Raw genomic sequence first — 14443 nt, forward strand, 5'->3', positions numbered from 1 at the left:
ACGTGCACTTCTCAGATTTCTTTTTTTGAAAGGAGTCCTGAATTTCCAGCTGTCTTTAATCACCACTTTCTTTCCCTGTCTTAATACTGACTCCTGCGCATTTCTTTTTTTACTTGCCCGCTCATTGTTTCCTCTTGTTTTGGGCCCTCTCTTTATCTATAGTTACTGCTGCCCACTCAGAGCTCCAGGGACCAGGTCTCTCACATGCCTTTTCATGATGAGTTCCCTCGGAGCACACCTCATGGTGAAATGGGAAGTTTGGTGATAGGATCTCAAAAACTGTTGTGAACACACATCTAACTCCACTCCCTGCTCCACACCTATTCTAAGGGCTTTATTCAGTGTCCTCATAAATCTTTCCACTTCCCTATTCACTTAGGGCCACTTGGGAGTGATTTTTCTATGTTTGATATTGAGATGATGGTGGTACTGCTTCAATTCCTCCCATGAAAGGGTTTCCCATTATCAATTTTCACCTCGGCCAGCAGCCCAAACATGGAGCAGGCTTGACACACTCAAAGGATGTGGACCAGATAAGTTCCACAGCCGGGAATTTGGTATTGCTGTCTATCATCACCAGCGTTATCTCTCCATCCGGAAAGCTCCCAAAGTCCATATTTACCTTTGACCATGGCCCATCACAAGGTTTTTCCGTGATGATTGGGTTTGCTGCTGAGTCAGCAGCAGTGATCAAGCGTGAATGGTATCCACCAGTCGCTCTGATAGCCTAGGCTTTTGCTGGGTCGACTTGAAGACCCTCCTTGGAGAATCGATAGCTGAAGAATTCCACCTCGTTGGCGTGGAAAGACCATTTGCTCTTGTGGCGAGTCAGTCCTTGATCAACGAGTCAATGCAAGGTAGCCCTCAGCCGGACAAGATGCTCCTCCAAGGTGTTTGAAAATTTCAAGACGTCATCACTGACGTTGATGACGCCGATTAATCTTAATAGGACCTCCCTTATTGCGTCCTGGAACACCTCTGCTGTGGAAGATACACCAAAACTGAGCTTCTTCAATCTCCTCACCCCCACATTGATCGAAAACATGACAATATATTGAATGGCCTCATCCATCATGAGTTAATGGTATCCCGAGTTGAGGGCCCCCTTAGAGAACCACTTGGCTCCATTTATGTCTGTCATGCTCATGTTGATTGTTGGGGTGGTGTGCCTTTCCCTCTTGATTGCCTTATTCATAAACACATGTCCATGCACAATCTTATTGACCCAGGCTGTTTTGAATTTGGTGCTTTTACTAAATGTGACACCCATCGGATGGGGCCAGTTACTTTTTTGATCACCCCTGGCTTCTGCAGCCTGTCCAGCTCTTCTTCCACTAGGGGTCACAGGAGAAAAGGCACCCATCAATGTCACAGTGCCACTGACTTGACAGCTCGATCAATGTGTAATTTCATTTTGACATCCTCTATGCAGCCTAACCCCTCAAACAACTCCGAAAACTCTCCCATGTTATTTTCTGCATGTGTTAGGTGCACCTGCTTGGCAAATAGTACCAACCCCAAGTCCTCTGCTGTGTCACAATCCAGAAGGGTTCCTGTACTCTCCTTCATAACATGAAACCTTGTCTGTGCCGCAACCTTCTCATGACTCACCTCCACCTCTATGACTCCTTGCAGAGGTACAGACGTGGTACCCCAATAGTTGCATCTCTTCGCTCTGTTTCTTTCCAATGGGGTCGTGGCTTAAGTTGCTGTTACTGCTCTGTGTCCAGAAGGTTAACTAACACCCCTGTGTCAATGAAAGCTGTTATGGGTGCACCTTCAATGCTCACCCTACATAACGTCATATGTTGGTGAGCAGCATAATGGTAATTAGCAGCCACAGTGCTTGTACTGGATATAACGACCTTGAGTTTTATGAAGCACCACAATTCACTTTTCAGTCACACTAGAACCATTGATATTAATCCACGAAACCTCATGGTCTTTGGATGTGACCTTTTGAACCCATAACGATGAAGGGCACAGCAAGCTTCACCACTTGGTCACTCCGTAGCCTCTCAGCAGCCTCCTGTTTACTGGTGAAAGACTAGGCGAAGGCTAGGAGTCAAGGGAGTAGGCAGAAAAAAAATACCCTCACTTTGAGCCAAAGCTTTGATGGCACCAATGAAGTGAGCCTAAACCTACCTCAAAGAGATCCCTCGTCTCTTCCATCCAAGCACCTATCCATTCATCCTCTCCCCTTCCATCTCCCCACTGATATCCAATGTCTCACCTTTACATTCTGTCATCCACTCATTTTTTCATATATCATTGCATTAAATGTATCAGCCATTCCATCCTTCTATCCATCCATTCCCACATTCATCATCTATGCATGGATACATCCATACACATATACATCCATTATTTGACCTACCCATCCACCTACATTATCAGATTTCGATTTACTCTGTCATCCTTTCACTTGTGTATCCACCTATTCACTCATTCATCATTTCACTAACTCATTCCTCTACCCACTCATTTATTCATTCACCCATCCTTCCTTCCTATCACATTTCCTTCCATTCAATATTCCTTCCTTCTTTCCCTTTTGTATCTACCCATCTTTCATTTGTTTTTGATCTCCTAGTGATGCTGTTATTCCTCTATTCAAATACAATAAAAAATCATCTATGAAGGTTTAATCATAAGCAAAGAAAAGGACTGAATAGTCGACGTTTCTGTCTCTGGTGGAACTGATCCTTAAGACCTTCTTCAGGACAGTACAATATGCAAACAGTTCTGACCCTTTACTGCGATGTTCACAAGAGACCATAGAGGCTCCGAAATGGATGATTTCTTCTGATGGTCTTAGATATCAAATACCTTTGTCGAATAAACAAGACCACTTAGTATTATTCCAGTGGTGTTGTGATGTCCAAATTGAAAGAACTGTATGCGTCAAATTCTTCTGATTTGCAAAGTCTTTTCCTCCAGCAAAGGCTGTCAGGGATTCGTGGTATACATCACACACGAGGTCATCGTGTGTGATGTATACCTGGGGACCTATGGAGGTCCATCCTGATCTAAGATGGCTGCCCACGAGTTGGTATTAATAAGTACTGTTTATTACTAGCAGAGAGAGGGGCCAGCATATGGTAAAATGAAGGTATTCATGAAGGGGGTCTTTGAACCATTAAGTACACAAATACCCGTGACAAAAACCGAGGTAATATTCAAGAATACTGACACTTGGGATATTCAATGAAGATGAGCTTAATATTAATTTGGCGGGATACACGACAACTAAAAAATGTTTTAATTATTGGGAATTCGGGTTTTATATATATTCTTTTGCCCGTAATTTCTGATATGACACGCCCCATTTAGGAATTGCCTAATAACGATTTTTGAAGCGATAATAGTAATACACACGAATAGGTGCTCCCTTCTAGGATGGCCGCCCGCAATCTGGCACGTACAAGCCCCTTTCGTGTTTACCATACCCACGTGAAGGGGGTGGATCTATGAATGCCGGTCCCACGAGGTGGCGGTTCGGCGTCTAAAGGAGAGCAGCTGGCTCGGATTCGGCAATGGGGGGTGAGCGGAGGCCATTCTTCCTGCACTCATTCCAGTAAGACTGAACGTATGAGTACTGAGAGAGTTGGGGTGAAAGATATGACAGGAAAACGTTTTCTTTTAATTTAATTTTGACTGTGTGAGGTGACAGCACAGGCATACGAGTTATCTCTGCCTGAATACAGTATACCAGTTACGACCTGAGCGAGGGTAAAAATACACCGGAGTGTTAGATACATGCGAGGATGGAAGAAGCCGGGGGTTGAAAGTGTGAGAGGCTTTCTTCCTCTTGTTAAAACTCAATCACTAAATGTAGTTAATTATAAGATTCAACCAGTACAGTTTTACTAGCGCTAGTTGTTTGGCAGGAATGTATCTTGCACGAAAGAAACGTGGGCGCAGAGGCGCTCGAGTTATCGATATGCAAGAGTATGAGATACTGGGCTCAGACTGCTTTTTAAGATGAGAGACGATATGAGCAGTACAATTGGCCGAGTACCCTTTGAACAGTGAATGTGTTTCGTTCTTCTTTCATTACAGAACTGACCGCGGGCAGTTTTGCGAACCTGTAACAAAGCAACAGGTCCTTGATTGCCCGAATTCTTCTACGGGGGCACTGGTAGGCATAAGTACAGCAGCCACCTGGTAAATATTGAATTACATTCCGAGCAGTTTTTTAACCATTGTTGGGGGTCCAACCAAGACACATTGAGTTAATGATTGTGTGTGATTTATGGACAACCACAGGTACAATATATGGAGAATCAATACGTGCAGGGATAGCGCAGACCCAAAACCCTGATGAAATTGCCGGTAAATATAACTAGGCAATGAAACATGTTGGTTTTTAGTAGAGTGGGCATACAGCATGGAATAAAAGTAGTTTAGCTAGTGATGCCTAGCTCTTTTTAAATGGTGGTGGGACCAGATTTTGATGATACAGTTTGGCAATCCACAGTGGGTCAATCACATTGAGCACTTATATGGTTTCTTTCTGCACAGTTTTTATCCCCTTTATGTTGTAAGTTGGCAGATGCTGATGATGAGAACGAGAGGACACAGGCGAGTACCAGTCTGTTAATTCCTCCCCGGGTGTTGCTCCCGTGAGGCTCTGCCAACCCCCCTTCCCTTCTTTTTTCCTTAGGAAAGGTAGAGGGACGGCATTTGGTTGTTACAGTAGTTCCATCACACACATGTTTTTAGCTGTAAACTGGTGACTGGATGCGCACATTGTTACAGGAAGGTTTATATATACCAACTGTTGCATAGACAGTAGAAATACATGGTTAATTTTACATCTTTTAGGGGCAGGTCTTTTGGTGTTAAGAGGTGAATTATGTGACAATCTTGCTGGAGCACAGAGGGTGTGAAAGGAAAGGCTGTAGGTTTTTTTTTACAAAACACTAACAAAGTGTAAATACCTGTGAATGAACTGTACACACATTAGTAATAAACAGGCATTTACAATGCAACGGTCTCGCCTTTGCAAAAGTTAGAGCTATTGGCATTGTAAATGACAGCATTTTTATGTATATGTTGGTTTTGAAAACAGATAAATAAATGGCATTGTCATTTACAATGCCAATAGCTTAATCTTGCGCAAATTTGCGACCTATTGCATTTGCACCCACACACACACACAGAGAGCCACACACACACACACACAGAGAGCCACACACACACACACACACAGCCACACACACACACACACACACATACATGTTTATATCACTCTATGAAGACCAGTGAAAAAAACCTACATTATGAGGGCCACCCTTTCTGATCATCAGAGAATCAAAATGATCATACATTTTATGTTTATACTATAATGACAGTATGAAAGTTATATCAGATTTTCAAAAAACGATTATGGGAATAGTTTTGAGACTTTCTGACATAACCCCCTTATGAGGACCGCATATGTCCCGTATCCAAGAGTTATGAAGACCATTTTTACACACTACATAAAGACAGCAAACAGCTTTACGAGGACCGGTGTGTGTTTTTATACAAGGCTGTTTATGAGGACCAGATTATATTTTACATATAGTGTCTTCCTATTTGGTACAGTATATATTTGTCAAAAAAACAGCCTTTATTTGGATCCCTTTTGTATGTGACTGACAATTTATTACAGAATACATATGCATTTAGCAAACACTGCTTTCTTATTTCATCCAGCGTATATTTAACTGACCATACTGGATTTCAAATAGTGTATTATTTAGACAATACCTTTAAAAAATAGTTCCTAACTGCTAAAATATCCATCTTTTCACTGTGTTTCCCTTTGAATTTGTGTAGTTATGCATCCTCAATTCAGTTGGTATTTTGAACATTTGCGAAGTGAAGAGCTGTTTTTCAGTTTCCAGCCACATGTGCTATATTCTTAAATTGGTAAAAAATGTAGGGCCCAGATTAGGCATTGTAGCCCTTGTAAAACTGCAGACGGGATCTCCATCTCGTTTGTGAAGGTGTATCCCATTCATCCAACTCTAATTATGGCATCTGACAATTTGTAAGTAAATTCTGTCCATAAATTGTGAAAAGCTGGTTAAACGTCAACTTCAACATAAGAACTTGAGGTTGCTCAGATAAGACCTGGAGGGCAAGAGTAGAGCTGAACCTATTTTGATCTTTAAAATGGGGATACATAGGTGTTTGTCTTTCTGTAGCTATGAGTTTTACACATGTTTAGGTGCCTGATATGCCTGTGCTTCTATTGCCATCATATGGATCATATCTTAGTGTGTGTAAAAAAAGTGTGATCTGTTATCCATCACAACGAGGACCATATGATATTGTGTGTTAAACATCTGACCCTATTCTCATAGCAATTACCTCACCATTAGGTCTGATGCAAATTTGTGCTGTTATCAAAGCTACTGTTATCAAGCATGAATTTCTTTTCTATTCAATAAGGACTATGGGGCATATTACCAAGCAATAGCGATAATTATCGCTATTGCTTGGTTAGCGTGAAACATTTACCGCTGAGCTGCGGCGATTTTTACCGCAAATAAACCTTGGTATTACCAAGGTTTAACGCAAATGCGGTAAAAATCGCCGCAAAGCTTGAATATCGCTGAAAAGTCAGCGATATTCATGCATTAGCGAGCTAATGCTCTTAGCCATGTTATCCACCTCCCATTGGATAACATGGCTAAGAACTGCTCAGGGCAGGTGTTAGCTTTTGGAGATATTCCCGCTTAGCGCGAATATCTCCAAAAGTTGGTAATAGGAGATAGCGATGTTAGCGACTGTTTTCAGTCTCTAACATCTTGGCACGCCTACTTTGCATCTCATTAGTGATAAATATCACTGACATGCAAAGTTGGGCCCAAGATGGTCGCTATCTCCTACTAGCTTTCGCTAACTGGTGTTAGCGGCAGCTAGGTAATAGGGAGATCATTTTATCTCCGCTTTCTTGGCTTTTAAAGCCAAAAAAGCGGAGATAAACCCCCTTGATAATATGCCTTTATATCACCTAGTATATTACAATTGCATGTGGTTTTACCATTCACACTGAGAAACAGATAATATGGCATGCTACAAGATTTTGTTCTTTGATACATCACATTGAGGGCCACATCATGGTGTTTGTTAGTAATATGAGCGGGTGCCTATTCATCACAGAGGACATTTTCATACTGTGTATTGCAGGGTTGTGCATGCTTTAAACATCACCAGGAGAAAAATATTATGGAGTGTGTTACAAGTCAATGCTTGTTAGACCAGTCAGCCTTAGGGTGGTCGTCCCCAAAGCTGATTGCCTTCACCCCCACTATATTTCTGAATTTGCTTTTGTTGGCCTTAGGACTGCTAACCAGTGCTAAACTGCTTGTTCACATTCCCTAAAACATGATAAAATTGGGCTACAGACCCCATTGTCACATTTAATTTATTTGCAAGTACCTAGTAAAGTAATATTGCATGTACACCCACGGCCTGTAAATTAAATGCTATTAGTGTCCCTACAGCACTTTTTGAGCCACCCACTTAAGTAGACTTTTTTTAACCTGTCCCTGGTCTGCCAGTGCAGCTTGTGGGTGCAATTTTAAACTGCCATTTCCACCTGTCAAAATAAACCTTTTACCAAGTGTAAACCATTCTGTTGAGTACATATAAGTCACCTATAGGGTAGGCCCTCAAAAGCACATAGGGCAAGGTGCAGTTTACTTAAAAAAGTTGGACATGTAGTTTTTAATCTGACCTGTCCTGGTAGTCACTATTGCAAGGCCTGCCTCTTTCATAGCATACCATTGGGTACCTTATTACATTTAATAAGTGTTAATTTTTTATTGAGAGCAGGTAGGAAAGTCATGAATGGTATCAGAGTAATTTAAAACCATCTTGAATGGTAAATTCATATTTCAATCCTCAATTTTAAAAATGCCACTTTTTAGAAAGTTGGAAACAAGAAAAAGGTCTGGACGTACGTTTTTGAATAAATACATTCATAAATAACCACCTTAGATTCTCAAGTAGTTATATTGTTTTCCTTACACTTGTTATTTGTTCATTTATTTGTGGAACAAACAAGATGGATATTTCTTTCATGTCTTAAAGAAGAACAATTAGTACCAACATATATCAACAACACAATGGTGACAGTACTTTGGACATATAACAAATACTTAGGAAATGACCAAACATGACAAAACAATAGACCAGTCCTTATTTTAACATAAAGAACAATGGCGGTACAATTCAGTTATGTGTTTCACTACATACACCTGCCATAACCAGCGAAGCAGTTAAACAGTTACACCAGGCCTAAATGTCCTGTTTGTACTCGGTATGGGTCGGTTGATTGGTGGTGATTATTGCTGGCTGGGTGGGGTCGACACATTTCAGAACCCTATTTGATTTCAGGGTTCTCCTCAGGACCAGGACTTGGCCATTCACATTTGAGGTGAGGGAATTCTCACGGGTGATGATGCCTTATGAACTCAAGGGGTGTGGTCCTTTTTCTCTTGTTGTGTCCAGAAATGACTGCGGCGGTTGCTGGTGCTTCAATATGATATTCACGCTTCAAAATAATTAAATGATGACAGGGGGGACTTGTTAATGGCTTTCAAGCTGTAGCTTTGTGAATGGTTCTTATGGGGGCCCCACATGGTTCCTCTCCTCATGTACGATGTACATCCTATGTACTCTGTCCCTGTTGTAAATCACAGATACCCCTTTATCTAAATGCTCCCCCCACCACCAAGTATAAATCACCCAAATCTTTTTCACTTGCCCTTATTAATGTCCGCTCGCTCGGGAAACACCGACAGGACGTAGCCGACCTGATGGAGGACAATAGTTTAGACTTACTATTTATGACAGAAACTTGGATGGATAGTTCGTCCGATCCAGATATAGTGATTGCAGCTCCAAAAGGCTTTTCCATCCATAGACTGGACAGACACTGCAAGAAAGGTGGTGGGATTGCCGTCATTTTACGCGACACTTTTATCGCCAGAACCAACATGATCTCACTACCATCCTGTGAAGCTCTGCAATTTTCTATCAAACTGACTCCCTCCCATAACTTTAATGGGATCCTTTTGTATCGTCCACCAGGATCAAGGACCGGATTCATTTCCAACCTCAGGTCCATTCTGGAATCTTCAGCCCTTGATAGTTCCCTCACTGTCCTCAGTGATTTTAACTTTCATTTTGACAAAACAGAGGACAAAGATACTGCTGCGCTTCTAGGAGATATGACCACCTTTGGTCTCCCATTGTTGGTCAAATCATCCACACATGATGGGGGCCATATATTGGATGGCATTTTTACCAACTCACAGGATTTACAAGACTCTCAAATCCTTCCAGTTACTTGGTCAGACCACCATGCCATCATGGCGTCACTAACCATTCAAGACATTGGAGCCTCCACACTACCATCCAACTCTCAACAGTCCTTCCAGGCGTGGAATGACATTGATAGTTCCAGCCTGAAAACTCTCTTAACCAAATCCACTCCCCCTCTATCAACCGACCCTAACACCGCCACCTCCCAATTCTATGAGTGGGTGGGCTCGGCGGCATCCTCCCTGGCCCCGGTTAAACAACGGTCTCGCAATAGATCTACCCCGTAGGCCCCCTGGTATTCGGAGGCCTTAAGAGAACAAAAACAACAGTGTAGGAATAAGGAGAGGCACTGGAGGAAAGACTACTCTGTAGAAGCCAAAATTAAGTATAAAGAAACTGTAGCCAAATATAAAATTATGATTAATGAGGCCAAGAAAAAATTCTTTAGCGTTAGAATCGAAATGGCCAAAAACTCCAATAAAGCTCTGTACGAAACTACTAAGCAGCTAGCAGGATACTCCACAAACCTGACTCCACCTGCCTCTCAACCCCTCTGTGACGCCATAGCCAGCTTCTTCTTTAGTAAAGTCAACGACATCTATTCTGCCTTTGCTAATAACACCAAACTCCCTCCCAACTTGTCGACCGCCGCCCATACTGGACCCATCCTCTCTCAGTTTGCAGAAATTTCTAGTTCCCAGATTGCTGATATTATATCCACCATTAGATCAGGTTCAGCTCTTGACCCCTGTCAATTTAAAGTACTGCTACCTGTTATTGAAACGGTTCTTCCTGCCATCACCTCTATCTGCAACGCAGTGTTTAGTACAGGCACTTACCCTGATATTCTAAAAAAAAACCTCATTAAACCACTCTTAAAGAAGCCACATCTCGACATGGAAGAACCTAAGAGCTATCGACCTATTGCCAGCCTACCAGTACTGGCTAAAAAAGCTGAAAAAGCTCTCAATCAACAACTCTCCGCGTTCTTAGAGCAACATAATTTACTTGATGAATCCCAGTTTGGCTTCTGCCAATTCCATGGGACGGAGACGGCTCTGATCAAAGCGGCGGATGATATTAGATCCATCCGCGATGCTGGGGGTACAGCAGTCTTGATACTGCTTGATTTATCGGCAGCCTTCGACACGGTCGATCATGCTACGTTGATCGACCGTGTCGAAAACATGGGTGTCCAGGAAAATGCCAGTAAACTTCTGGCCTCTTTTCTGGCCAATAGAACCCAAGTGGTCACAATGGGACCCTTTCACTCTTCCACCTTGTCCCTGCCATGTGGAGTACCTCAAGGCTCATCCCTAAGTCCGACACTTTTCAACATCTATGTGTCGGACTTAGCCAATGTTATTCGTGCACATGGGATGAGCCTTACTACCTATGCAGATGACACACAGTTGGTCCTTGCCATTAAGAACAACGGCCATAAAATAGCGGAAGATCTTAAATCAGGCATGGTAGCAATTGGGAGCTGGATAGCTTCCAATTGCCTAAAATTAAATTCCGACAAGACAGAAGTAGTCATCTTCGGACCGCTGACTCCGGAATGGTCATCCAATTGGTGGCCATCCTCATTAGGCTCGCCTCCCGAGCCTGTCAGTAAGGTGAGGAACCTGGGAGTCATTTTTGATAACCGCCTCACTTTTCATCCACACGCTAACCAGATCACCTCCTCAGCCTTCCACAAACTAAGACTCATCAAAAAAATCCTCCCCTTTCTTCCTGATACAGCTGGTAAAACCCTGGTTACTTCCCTTGTATTGTCCACCTTGGATTACTGCAACGCTTTATTCCTCAATGCACAAGAGGGAGTTTTAAACAAAATGCAAATTATACAAAACTCAGCTGCCAGGCTACTGGGAAAAATTCCCAAATATCAATCCGCCTCGGACACAATCAGAGAGTTACACTGGTTACCTATCAGAAACAGAATAAAATTCAAAACTCTCTGTATTGTGTACAAGGTCTTGCATAATATGGGACCAGCATATCTTGTCCAAAATCTGATTCCCTATTGTCCGTCCAGAACACTACGTTCTTCAAGTCTAATTGATCTTGTGGTTCCTCGGACCAAAACTGTTTCTGGGGTGACAGAAGATTCCTGGTGTCAGCTCCAAAATTGTGGAACACGCTGCCCCATTTGATTAAAGCCAGTCCTTCCCTCTGGTCCTTTCGTAAGCAACTTAAGACCTGGCTCTTTAATCACTAGACTCAGCTCCCCCCTCTCAGGTTAAATATTACAGATATCTTAGCGCCGAGACGCCCATGGGCCTTTGTTCACGCTTTAGAAATATCATTAATAATAATAATAATAATATGTGAAGCGAATGATTTCTGGCAGAAACCGTGATGCATTGACATTTTTGTGCAGTGTAATGCCAGTGGCGGGGAACACAAGTATTTCAATGACTTCCGCATTGTTGGCATACCAGGGAGAGACGATGCAGCAGAGGAGGTACTCGATCGGGAACTTATACATAATTGAAGGAGCTGAGCCCTTCATTGAAAGACTCGCAATCCCCACCGCCGGCATTACACTGCACAAAAATTTCATAAGGCTGCCTTAAGATGCTTGATAGAGGCAGAACTGTATCCAATTCTGAGTGCACTCCTGACAGAGATTGTTCCTCTTAGGTGCTGATAAGCAGGAGTTGTTTTTGATAGTTTAGTCCATTAAAATGATTATATCACATTTCATATTGCAACATTGTGCGCTATTAAATCCTTTATTGAAAAAGCATCATGAATCACAGCAGGGTCATGGTTGCGGGGCGGCGTGGCGGCTGCGCATGGTGTGCCGGGATGACAGGCATTGGATTTGTTATTTTCGGGTGGCGTTTCTCAATGTACCCATGTCGAGTATGTGCTTTTCATTAATTATGCAAGTTTAGAAACTTAGTAGAACTTAAATGTTTATCTGTTATTAAGATAAATATTTATATATATTTTTGATGACCCTATATATTTTGTGATCATGTGAAAGCATAAGGTAAATCATGCACTTGTGTTAATTTATTTACGCTGCCTAGACCTATTAATGCCAGGCCTTCTTCCAAAGGTTCTAGGCATCGTACAAGGTCCAACAAAGTCTTTTCACTATCTTTACTCATATGTGAGCTTGGTGTTTATAGGTGATATGGTATAATCACCAAGTATGTATTGGCTTTGAGAAAGACCAGTTTGGTTGAAACGCGTCAGCCGAATAAAACTTTCTTTGAAAACCTTAAAAAAAAAAAACCCAGCAGGGTCACAATCACAATCTTGCCAGTGGTTTTCTCCTGCTCTGTAAAATGACCATAGCTTTGATTTTTACAGGTGTGTTGGTATGTTATATATGTGAGCTACTATAATCATACTTTGGATCAAGTTATGGTGTGAATCACAGCAGTTTGATTTTATCCATCATAATGAGGACCACATGATATTGTGTGTTACTCATAATGAGGACCACATGATGTTGTGTGTTACACAACTGAGCTTTTTCCTATCACTGTGATGACCACCCCACTAGGTCTGTTGCAAAATTGTGCTAGTACCTAAAGTACTGTTACCAAGAATTAACTTCTTTCCATAACAAATAGGAATATATCTCATTGTATGTAACAAATTAATTTGGGTTTATCAAGTGCAATGAGCACTAGATGCCATGACATGTTTCAAGATCGCTTGTTTTGATACATCACATTAAGGAGCACATCATGCTATCTGTTACAACATGAGAGATTGTCTATTTATCATAGAAGGTAATTTCACATAGTTTTACATGGATGTGCATGTTTTAAATATCACCAGGAGGGCAATATCATGCAGTGCACTACAGCTGCATGTTGGTTTATTTCTTCATTTGTAATTAATCGCAGAGACTTTGTGATGTGCTGGCATACAATAACAAGGCTACCGTAGCATTCTTAATAGACATAGACCAATTCCTCATTACAACTGTATTCATGTGAGATTGGTCCGTCCTATCTGGTGTCACTAAATATGATTTGTTTAAGACTTTTAGTCCATCAAACTCATAACGACATCACAGTGCATGATTTAACTCTCTGTGATATTACACCACACTCTGATGAAAAAAAACTCTTGCGTGTTTTTATCCATCAAAATGAGGACTACATTGTGGTATGCAATTCAGATGACCATGTGTGTAAATTGTGAGGTTTTATACATTGCAAAAAGGAGCATAGCAAAGCACATGTTACAGTTTTCTTTTGTGTTTCTAACATGTAGTAGACACTGCCACAACTTTACATGTGTATCAAGCATATGAACCTTTCTTCTGGACACTGAAAACCATTTCATATTTTGTGTATCACAAGAAGGTGCTCTTTTATGCTTTACAATTGCTCCTATATAAAGGTGGCTTATGCTCCTATGTGCACTTATAGGTCACACTGAGGACCATGTTAAATTGTGTGAGACAGGTTTGTGTGCTTTTATCTGCCACAAGTAATATTGTGGTGCCTATTACAGAGGTTGGCGTTTTTATCTATCACAATGAAGACTGTATCAAGATGTGTGTCATAATTGTGTGTTTTTATCCAACACAATGAGGATAACACTTTGGTTCATTTTAGACATGTGTGCTTCTGCTATCACAGAGTCACACCATGTGATATTGAACAAGTTCATGTTAATGTAGCTTAATTAGAAGTACTACATTATTGTGATTTAGTTTTATTGCACATTCCTTTAACAGTAAGCTCCATTAACAGTAAGCTTCTTTAACATTATGTTGGGTATTAGTAAAGCGTTTTTATCCATCACAATGAGGACTGTATCAAGATGTGTATAACAACTGTGTGTTTTTATCCAACACAATGAAGACACATTTTTGTGCAGTTTAGACAAGTGGGCTTCTTCTATCACACAGTCACATCATGTTGAATTGAACAAGTTCATGTTAATTTAGCCATCATTAAAAGTACAAAATTAATGTGAATTAGTGTTATCACATATTCCTTTAACAGAAAACTCCTATGACATTATGCTGTGTATTAGTAATGTGTATGATCTTAAGTAACTACAAGAATCTATATTGTATTGTATCTTGGAAATGTGTGCACTCATCCATCACAATGAGGGCTCTATACAGGCC

This window comes from Lissotriton vulgaris, chromosome 5 (assembly GCF_964263255.1).
Source record: "Lissotriton vulgaris chromosome 5, aLisVul1.2, whole genome shotgun sequence".
NCBI lineage: Eukaryota > Metazoa > Chordata > Amphibia > Caudata > Salamandridae > Lissotriton > Lissotriton vulgaris.